Source organism: Solanum stenotomum, chromosome 12 (genome assembly GCF_019186545.1).
Source record: "Solanum stenotomum isolate F172 chromosome 12, ASM1918654v1, whole genome shotgun sequence".
Classification (NCBI taxonomy): domain Eukaryota; kingdom Viridiplantae; phylum Streptophyta; class Magnoliopsida; order Solanales; family Solanaceae; genus Solanum; species Solanum stenotomum.
The window spans coordinates 14,906,590-14,918,020 of NC_064293.1; the positions used below are offsets into that span (position 1 = coordinate 14,906,590).

The 11,431-nt window shown below is 35.0% G+C and overlaps 2 pseudogenes; one reads left to right on the forward strand and one right to left on the reverse strand.

Annotated features, from left to right (window-relative positions):
- Positions 1–1,392: 1,392 nt before the first annotated feature.
- LOC125847146 (uncharacterized) lies at positions 1,393–4,045 on the reverse strand (annotated as a pseudogene).
- A 1,271-nt stretch (positions 4,046–5,316) lies between these two features.
- The window catches only part of LOC125847147 (uncharacterized), a 65,995-nt pseudogene continuing 59,880 nt past the window's right edge, over positions 5,317–11,431 (forward strand).

Consider the following 11,431-nt stretch of genomic DNA (forward strand, 5'->3'; position numbering starts at 1 on the left):
ATGCAGGTCCGGGCACTAGTAGTCAGCGTTGATCGAGCTTGGAGCAGACTGATCCGGAGACGGGAGTGAGCACACGACGTTTTGTACTATTCAGTCTCCATCTATATATATAGACTTGTCTTTTACCTTTCGAGACAGTCCAGTCTCTATTGTCCACTTTTGGGACTTGTACTCATTTTGTTAGTAGCTCTGTACTAGTGACTTCTAGGTTCTGGGAGGGATCTTTATTTGTATATATGTTTTTGGGTTGCTTCCACCTGTTTATATTGTTATTTGCCTACTCTTGTTTAGTTTCTACCCTCAGACCCATTACTTGTTGTTCCGGGTTACGGGTTGGCTTACTTGCTAGTGGGTTATAGTAGGTGTCATCATGACTTGAGAAATCGGGTCGTGACACTTAGACACGTATTCCACAGCGACTAAAATGTATTGATTACCCCGGGACGATAGGAATGGTCCCATGAAGTCTATCCCCCACACATTAAAGATCTCCACATCTAGTATGTTGTTCAATTGCATCTCATGCCTCTTCAAAATGGTGCCCATCCTCTGACATGGATCACAACCTTTCACAAACAAAGTTGCATCTTTAAATAAGGTAGGCCAAAAGAAACCAGATTGCAATACCTTATGTGCAGTTCTTTCACCTCCATGATGTCCACCATATGGCGACGCGTGGCAACTCTCCAACACTTGTGTCGCCTCCTGCTCAACTATACACCTTCTCATCATCTGATCCGGACCCTGCTTGAACAAATAAAGCTTATCCCATATATAGAGGCGTGCATCATACTTTATCCTCTGCTTCTGATGTGTTGATGCCCCAGGTGGAAATAAGCCACTCACTAGAAAATTCACAATGTCCGTATACCAAGGCACCTGAGCAATGTCCAAAGCAAGCAACTGTTCATCAGGAAATTATTCACGAATCTGCCCTTCATTTTTCACATGAGATGAATCCTCTAGTCGAGATAGATGATCAGCTATTTGGTTCTTAGTTCCCTTCTTATCTCTTATTTCAAGGTCAAACTCTTGCAGCAGCAAGATCCACCTAATCAGCCTAGGTTTGGCATCCTTCTTGTTGAACAAGTACCGAATGGACGCATGATCAGTGTAGACTATCACTTTGGTTCCCACCAAGTATGACCTGAACTTGTCAAATGCGAACACCAATGCCAACATCTCTTTCTCAGTAACTGTGTAGTTCGATTGGGCTGCGTCAAGTGTTTTGCTCGCATAGTATATTGAGTGAAACATCTTATCCTTTCTCTGCCCAAGCATTGCCCCAACTGCTATATCACTAGCATCACACATTAGCTCGAATGGAAGTTCCCAATTTTGAGCAATAAGAATAAGAGCCTCAATTAACTTCTATTTCAGCATCTCAAAAGCCTACAAACATTTTTCATCAAACACAAATTTCATCTCTTTCTCTAAGAAGCTACACATAGGTCTTGCAGTTTTAGAGAAATCCTTGATGAACCTCCTGTAAAAATCAGCATGTCCACAAAAGCTTAGCACTGCCTTCACTGATATTGGTGGTGGCAACTTCTCAATCACTTCCCACCTTCGCTTTGTCTACTTCTAGCCCACTCCTAGAGATCTTGTGCCCTAACACAATTCCTTCTCTGACCAGAAAGTGACACTTCTCCCAGTTCAGCACCAGATTGGTCTCCTCACACCTAGCAAGAACTCTGTCAAGATTAGATAAACAAAGTTCGAACGACTCTCCAAACATTGAGAAATCGTCCATGAATACTTCAACAAAATCTTCCACCATATCATGGAAGATTGCCATCATAAATCTCTGAAATGTGGTTGGGGCATTGCACAAGCCGAATGGCATGTGTTTGAACGCATACGTGCCATATGGGCAAGTGAATGTCATTTTCTCTTGATCCTCGGGTGCAATGACGATCTGATTATACCCTGAATAACCATCAAGGAAACAGTAATACTTTTGGCCAACCAACCTGTCTAACATTTGATCAATGAACGGTACTGGATAGTGGTCCTTCCTGGTGGCTTCATTGAGTTTTCTGTAGTCCATGCATATCCTACACCCAATCACTGTTCTTGTGGGGATCAACTCATTTTTCTCATTGGTCACAACTGTCATTCCGCCCTTCTTGGGCACACACTGCACTGGAATTACCCATTTACTGTCAGATATTGGGTACACAATCCCTGCATCCAACCACTTGATGACTTCTTTTCTGACAACATCCTTCATCAATGGATTTAGTCTCCGTTAATGTTGTGCACTTGCTTTGTACCCTTTCTTCCATGTATATTTTATGCATACACAGTGCGGGACTAATACCATAGATGTCAGACATTTGCCACCCAGAGCTGTTTTCCTCCTCTTCAGAATGAGTGGTGTGGCTTCCACCTATTCGTCAAATAATGTTGCAGACAAAATAACTGGTAAAGTTTCATCTTCACCTAAAAATGCATACATGAGGTGGGCTGGTAGTGTTTTCAACTCCAACTTAGGTGCTTCTTCAATGGAGGGATTAGGTGGAGGACCCAACACCCTATTTAGAGGCTCTTATCGCTCTCCAGAGGTAACCATAAGTGACACATCAAGGAATTGCACCATTTCATGTGCCTCATCCCCATATGTATCATCACCCACCAACACTCGCTCTAGAGGATCCTTAGCTACAATATATTTAGCTTCTGCCTCAAGATCTATCATGGTTATGGCAGACAACTCCTCATACACAACTGGCAATTTTAAGGCTTTGTATACATCCAACACCTCCACTTTATCATGAGCTCTCATAGTAAGCTGCACAGCTGTTACATCTATTATTGCCCTACCAGTCGCTAAGAAAGGTCGTCCTAAGATGAAAGGGATCTCAGGATCAGGCTCGAAATTCAATACTACAAAGTCTACTAGGAAAATCAGAGATCCCACTTGTATTAACACATCTTCCACAACACCCTCAGGTCTAGCTACAGATCTATCCGCCAACTGCAAAATTATGGTAGTTGGTTTAGGACTACCCAACCCCAGCTTTTTATACAGAGAAGTTGGCATCAAGTTTATATTCGCTCCTAGATCACATAACCCTCGAGCATGGATGCTTTGCCCTATAGTAATTTGCACAGTAAAACTACCCGGATCTTTTAGTTTAATGGGCAACTTGTTCTGAATTCTGGAGCTGCACTCTTCAGTCAGTGCCACAGTCTCATGCTCTTATCAGCCTCATTTTGTTTGCTAAGATCTTTTTCACATACTTCGCATACCTGTGTATACCCTGCAAAACATCTACCAATGGCAAGTTAATGTGAACTTGTTTCAAGAGAGAGAGAAAATTACCAAAACATTCGTCCTCCTTTTGTTTCCTGAACTTCTGAGGAATTGGAGGAGGTGGTCTCACTATTGGTTGCACTTTTTCTTTCGGTGCAACTACTTTATTCTCCTTAGGCTCACCCTCTTTAGATTCACTCTCTTTGTTTACAACTTTAGTGTTTCTTTTCTTAGGAGCTAACAACTCCAATTGCAAATCACTTTGTGTACTTACTGCATTCACCTGTTTAGGATTTGGGTCAGTGTTTCCAGGCAAACCTCATTGCGGTCGTGAATTTTGGGCACTAGCAAACTGCCCAAATTGCTTCTCCATATTCTGTGTAGCTAACTGATTATTTCTCACATCGGCAGCTAACTGGGCTTGATCAACCATAATCTTTTTCAGCATCTCCTCCACACTTATGTTTCCGAATTGCTCTTGGGTTGCTCCATTTGCGCCTGTGGTTGATAACCATTGGCATTGCTTTGTGGCCTATAATGGGTTTGCCCTTGGCCTTGGTTCTGATTTCCACCCCAAGAAAAGTTTGGGTGGCTACGCCAACTTGGGTTATATGAGTTTCCATAGTTTTGTCGGCTTCCTTCTCTCTGGGCATTCCCTACAAAATTAACAGAATCTCGATTTGCACCACATACCTCTACACCGTGATTGCTACCTCCGCAGATCTCACACCAAGACGGTGGTTGTTGAACTGTATTTACCTGTGTAGGCTGTTGTCCCAATGCCATGTTGCTAAAATGTGTACTCATCATATTCTGCATAACAGAAATCTATGTAGTTAGAGCATCATCGCATCTACTTCCAGCATACCTGTAGTTTTCTGTACTACAGGTTTCATTCCCCCTTCGTTCCACTTTGGATTACCCTGAGAGATCTGGTTCAGCAAGGTGAATAGCTCAGCATAAGTCTTCTCTAAGGCATGTCCACCTGCAGCTAAATCAAGCAAAATCTTGGTGTTAGGCTCCAGCCCTTCAATGGAGGTATGGACTAACACCTCATTAGATTGATGATGATGAGGGCAGCTCATCAATATCGATTTAAACCTGTCTCAAGCTTGGTACAAGTTCTCACCACCCTTCTACCTAAAACTCAAAATAGCACTCCTCAGCTTAGCTGTTTTCCCAGATGGAAAAAACCTGATGAGGAATTTCTGTGCCAAATCGTCCCATGTGGTAATTGAATTCGCAGGCTCTGAGTTCAACCATATTTTTTTTCCCCAAGCAGAGTGAAAGGGAATAAGGTGTGCCTCACATAATCTTTATTCACCCCAATTGGAGTGTAAGTATCACTGATATTGCGGAAGTTCTGAATGTGAACTATGGGATCCTCATGTGAAAGACCAGTAAACTGCCCATTCGTGTGCAAAATTTGCACCATACTCTGCTTCAGTTCAAATCTTCCACCAGGTTCAAGTTTCTCTATGCACGAAGTCACATTGGTGGGGCGTGGGATCGCCACTTCTCGTACTTTCAACTCAGCAGCCATTGTCTCAGGTTCTTTTTCCCTCTATTTTATGTCCAGGAGATTCTAGCTTACCTATAACTAGGGGAACCGAAAATCGTCTCTGCCTTCTATGTAAGTGTACGAATGTTTCAGGTTCTGAGAGAGGCGATAACAATCCTTGATCGTCGTCCAATTTGGAGTTTCAAAATAATCTGCAACAATGGAATGCTAAGATCAAGTTGTCAACACTTGCGTTTCAACTTCAGAAATCAGAAAAATTCAAATACTTTCTAATTCTAAAGTCCCCGGCAGCGGCTCGAAAAACTTGTTGCGGTCTAATCGCACACGCAAGTGCACGTGATTGTACAAGTAATGAAGTGGCTCTTTTTGTGAGCTGGGTATCGTACCCACGAGGACTTACACTTAGAAACTATCAATATCTCTAGTTTTCAGTTAACCACAAATGTATTTCCAGATATAAAGAGTTGTTTATTTCTATTTCTAAATTTTAAAACAAAATGTAACTAACACGATTTAGTTTCACGAGTTTCAAACAATGATTTGGGAAAGGTCCAGGGCTGCAGATGCTATTAGGATTCATGCAATAAATATCATTTATATGGGTAATTATTAATTATCGAATTAATGAATCACAGGTTTAGATGTATGATCATGGTCTCCCGACCTCTAATCACCTACGATAGATAACGCCCTAACTACATCGTTGAGCGGGGATAGAATGATTACCTACCGAGCATTAAGTTATCTTCATGTATGGTGACCCAAGCGAGGTCTCTAGGTATATTCCTATCCTAGAAATGAATCAACCCTAGCTATTTAGAGTTCAACAAGCTCCTTATGCCCCACGTTCTATCCTCTTATTCCTCTCCCGAGTTCAATTGAAACAATGAATTAATTTATATGGTGATCAATCATGAAATACGGAAAATAAGAACATAAGAAAGATTCATGTGATAGTCAATAATCAACCCAAAAAAAAAACTCAATCAATTACAATCATCATGTAGCCACAGCCCTAGAACTAGGGTATTTAGCTACTCATAGTTCAATAATCAATCATACAATGGTTATGAATCATCAAATGATTGAAAGGAAAAGAGTTTAAGAATTAACCCTAAAAACTACAGAAAACGTACTCCAAAGTCGTCGTTCTTCAAAACCCAGAAAGAAGCCTCAATAAAATAAAATAATGACCTATTTATACTAAAAGTCGAAACGGCCAAATCTGGGACTTCAAGGTGTGACGCGGAGGGACTTCCAAATTTTGATTCCAGGCACTTTGGCCTCCTCCGCGACGCGAGCACTCCACGGAGTGTTCTGCCTCGTTATTGCTTCTTCGAATAAAACCTGGGACTTTTCTCCGCGACGCGCTAGCTACACGGAGGGTTCTGCCTCAATTCATGATTTCGCAATCCAAATTATAGCTCCACTCCACGACGCGGAGAGGATACGAAATTGCCTTAGTGGCTTTTCCTCCAGCTTCTTCCTTGCTCTCTTTTGACTTGAATCCTCTATGTTCATCCATTGTCCCTTTTTGCGCTCGTTTCTCCAATTAAGCTCACCTACACAACTAATCATGTTGGTAGCTCATAAACAACTAAAAGACTCTATACGACTACAAACGAATATATTTTGAATTCAAACTAGGCGTAAATGCAGGCATAATTAGCATTCTAGGCATATAAATATGCCTAAGATCAATCGTGTTTTTTTCCTTCCTTGAGCAAGAAGGTTTTCACGTAAATATTTTGTGTTCCTTTACTTTTTGTTGTGTAGATTACTCTATCTTTGTTCTTAGTTGTTCTCAATCAAGGACCTGATCTCTTGACTCCCGGTGGATTCATATGAGTATATAGGAGATCAAATTCCTCAATTTAAAATGGCAAAAGAGTCGAGACAATTGAAGCATTCAAAAATTGTTCTTAAATGCGACAACTTACATGCTTCATGGTTTTGTGAGTTGAGGAAGTTTCTATCAAATTCGACCTCTTGGTCACATGGTGTCCCTTTATCTTTTTCGAATGCAATGAGATCATCATGAAAAAATTACTACGACAACAGAGAATTGCTACCCCACAGGCCACATGTGGCCGTTTAAAATGTCAATATATGGATTTTCATCCTAGGAGACTCTACCTGCTTTCAACTATCAAAATTTATAAATGGCTCATCGATCTTTTGATGTATATGTAGAATTCAAGTCGGTCAAAAGTTTTCATGGAAGCGCGCAAGCCTTGATATCGTCAATTAAAAGACATAAAAGCTTTTGATGGGAAAAATCTCCCACGGGAACTCAGAAGTGGGGAGCTTGCAATAAGGACCCTTGTGGAGGGGGAAAGCGTTTAATTTTGATAGATAGATAGATAATGCGGTTAATTTGTCTCTATATTAAATTGAAGGGTGTATTTAAACCTTTTGTAATAGAACTGCACTTTATTTTTTCCCCTTTAATTTATTATGACGCACTAGATTATCATTTGTCACTGCACACCATAGAAAATTTATTATGACGCACTAGATTATCATTTGTCACTCCACACCATAGAAAATTTACCTAGTTATAATCAGGGGCGGCTCAACATAATTTGTGGCCTAAAGCGAAATTTTTATTAAAGGCCTAAAATCTATATAAATTTCATTTATATCTATTTATTTTTCTAAATTTCTAGACATAAATTACTACTTAATATCTTTTATATAAATGATTTTTCAAACACTTTTTTTTTAATTATTAGTTTTAAGTAAGATTTTATCAATTCAACATTGAAAAACATCATTTTATTGAGACAATTATTATATGAATTATTAACACAATTTTATAAGTAATAAGTTGATAAACTTTAAAGATAAGAGTTAGAATCATAGAATTTGATTCAAAAAGTTGATAACTTGATATACCTACTTTAATATGAAAATTAACAAATAAATTATAAAAAAAAGAATTTGTAATGCACTTTGTTCAACACTTTTCGTTTATTGATTCATATTTTTGAGAGTGTATTACTCTAACTATCAAAGATTTGAAGAAATAGAGTGCAAAAAGAGTTACAAAGGATAAATAATGTGAGTGTTAACGAAGAAAATGTAAGAATCCAAAATAATGTTTCCTTAATTTCCTCTATTTGAATGGGGTTAAGATACATAATTTTTTATTTATAAAAATTTGAGGCCTCCAAAAATTGGGGGCCTAAGGCCAATGCCTAAAATTTTATAGGCAAGAGCCGGCCCTGGTTATAACATGACATATTTCTCTTATATGAAACTAAGATGTTATTGAATAATTATAATACAGTTGACATTCACTAATACTACATCGAGCTTTGTTACAGTTGGCCTGGGCACCAAATAGCTTCATTCAACACACTTAACAAAGTGATTTCTCTTCAAGAAGCTGATGCCTAGGACATTAATGTACTAATTATAGGTAGCTGGTATTATATGTTTCATGTGTAATAACATCACATGGAATATTTCATATTACCCCATACCATACCGTTCAAGTTGAAGCTTAGACGTGTTTGGACTTTAGAACTTTGCAATTTTAATGGGTATTAAAAAAAATCAAACGTTTTATGTTGACACACTATAATTTAATCTTTTTCAAAAGAAAGAAAACTGTTCAAATAAAGACTAGTCAATGTTCATAATTTTATTATGTTAACTAGTTTTTGCCTTCGTAATTACTACAAGATTTTTATATTTTTTTAAAAAATTGAATTTCAGAATAGAAAATATATGTGTATTGCACGCGCTACTTAGTATAAATATTTGTAAATGATTTAAAGACATTTACAATATGTACAAATAGTTATTCATAAAATTAATTATTTGATATGAATTTGTCAAATTTTAGTAAGTTTATATAGATATTATGTTTTGATCCAAAAATAATTAAGTTAATTAAATCCATAGATTACAAACTTTGTACGCTCATATCATCAATTAGCCTTTTTTTTAGCACCAAAAATATTACATTTCTAAACAAACTTCATTTGATGTGACTCATCACAATTATAATATTTTTTAGTTAGAAAAGGAATTCATCATTTCATTTATATTTTATGGAACTTTATTGTTAAAATTGTACTTGAAAAATAAAAAGACATACTAAAAAATAATATTACGACATGTGAGTGATGAGTAATATAAATTCTGAAGGAGAAAGGAAGGGATAAACTATGGATCAAATAACTAAAATAATCAACTTAAATTAAAGCTAAGAAAGTTAATATAATTTCATGAGAAAAATAACCAAAATATCCTGCCCAAACATATGAAAGTTGTAATAAAATATGAGATTGTATTTATTTCTTTCTTTCTTAACATGAGTTGTTATCCTCCCTTCTTTCTTTTGGATGAAAATTTCATTAAAAAAATTAAATTCAGACAAAAATAGTGAAGCCAAATAGGCAATGAATATCAAATCACTTAACATGTCTTAGCTTATAAATACAATTTTGATTTTTATTGGATTATGACAGTTATTCTCAAAAGTCAATACTTAATTAGATTTACACACAAATAAATCACATGAATCCGCATATGAAAATTATTTATTCTACTATTGACAAAATTAAAAGAAAAAAGAGAACCCCATATAGCAAATCATTCAAGAAAAAGAATTGTGCTAACCAAAAAAATAATTATGTCAGAAGGAAATGTCACTTACGCATTTTGTATTGGCACAACTCAAAGTACAGTTCTATGTGATTGACATAGAAGCATCTCATCAATTGATTTTCCCTACAACCAAAAAAAATCATCTCATAAGCTATTGAAACAAAATTACAAATTTTATTTTACATCAGAGATCAAAATCTTAAACATCAATCAAACAACATAAACTATATGATAAATAAGAAGTAAGTAACAAAATAAAATATAACTTAAAAGAACATACACAATGAAGCATCGGAAAGGACAATGTTCCTATGCTCTTTATCAAACTCAAAAAACAGAATGTAAAGGACAAGAAGATATACATATGAGAAATGAAAAGACATGGATCATAGTGGAGAATGTAAAGAGACAGCAGTTTTTTTAGAAGATTATTAATGAATAATTGTCTTTTTAATGTACCTATTATATATATACTAGATAATGTTGCACGTGCTATGCACGGGCCCAATAATATAAATGGTATGTTTTGGGGCTAATATCCGAGTTTTTGAAGCGATTGTTTGCGTGGATAAAGGAATAAGTCATTTTATCACAAACCTGTACTTTCTTTGACGCTATTTAAGGCATAATAAGACTATCCACAAACAACATTTTTGAAATATTTTATGTTGTCAATTATCATGATTTATAGTATTTTTACGATAGATTCACTTCAAGAATCAGTGAAATTTTTTGTATTTTTTTCAAAACATATTTTATGTTGTTAATTATCATGATTTATAGTAATTTTACGCAATTTTTAAATATAACAAAAACTAAAAAAAATAAGACAAATAAATTAAAATTGACCCAATATATGTTATTTTTGTTGTCTCAATTTATGTGACACAAATGAAATTTGGAGAGTCATCCAAATTTTCATTTTTTAAAAAAGAATATTTTAAGTTATTAATTATTGTGATTTATAATATTTTTATGTAACTTTAAAATAACGTACATTACTGGTCACTTTGTCCTAATTTATGTGATATGGATAAAATTACAAAATTAACCCTTTTAAAATGTCTTTTCAGATATTTTAAGTTGTTAATTATTATTATTTATAATATTTTTTTGATAATTTTAAAATGATATGTATTATTTTTTCTGTCTCAATATATGTGAGCCTGATAGAAATCTGAGAGTCAACCTATTTTATTATATAGCTTTTAAATATTTTAAATTGGTAATTATTATAATTTTTAATGCTTTTTAAGTCATTTGTAAATCATATATGTTGCTTTCTTGATTGGGACTTTTCCATTTGTGATATATATATATATATATATATATATATAATTTTAAAAGGGAGTTTATGCCCAAGTATAATATATAATATTCAAGATTGGGACTTTTAAAAGGGAGTTTATGCCCAAGTATAATATATAATATTTTATTATACTTGGGCATAAACTCCCTTTTATTATATAGTAGAATATGGATAAAATTAGAAAATTAACCCTTTTAAAATGTCTTTCAGATATTTTAAGGTGTTAATTATTATTATTTATAATACTGTTTTGGTAATTTTAAAATGATATGTATTATTTTTTCTGTCCCAATATATGTGAGCCTGATAGAATTCTGAGAGTCAACCTATTTTATTATATAGCTTTTAAATATTTTAAATTGGTAATTATTATAATTTTTAAGGTTTTTTAAGTCATTTGTAAATGATATATGTTATTTCCTTGATTGGGACTTTTCCATTTGTGACATATATATATATATTATTTTAAAAGGAAGTTTATGTCCAAGTATAATATATAATATTCAAGATTGGGACTTTTAAAAGGGAGTTTATGTTCAAGATTGGAACTTTTAAAAGGGAGTTTATGCCCAAGTATAATATATAATATTCTATTATACTTGGGCATAAACTCCCTTTTATGATATAGTAGAATATGGATAAAATTACAAAATTAACCCTTTTAAAATGTCTTTCAGATATTTTAAGTTGTTAATTATTATTATTTATAATACTGTTTTGG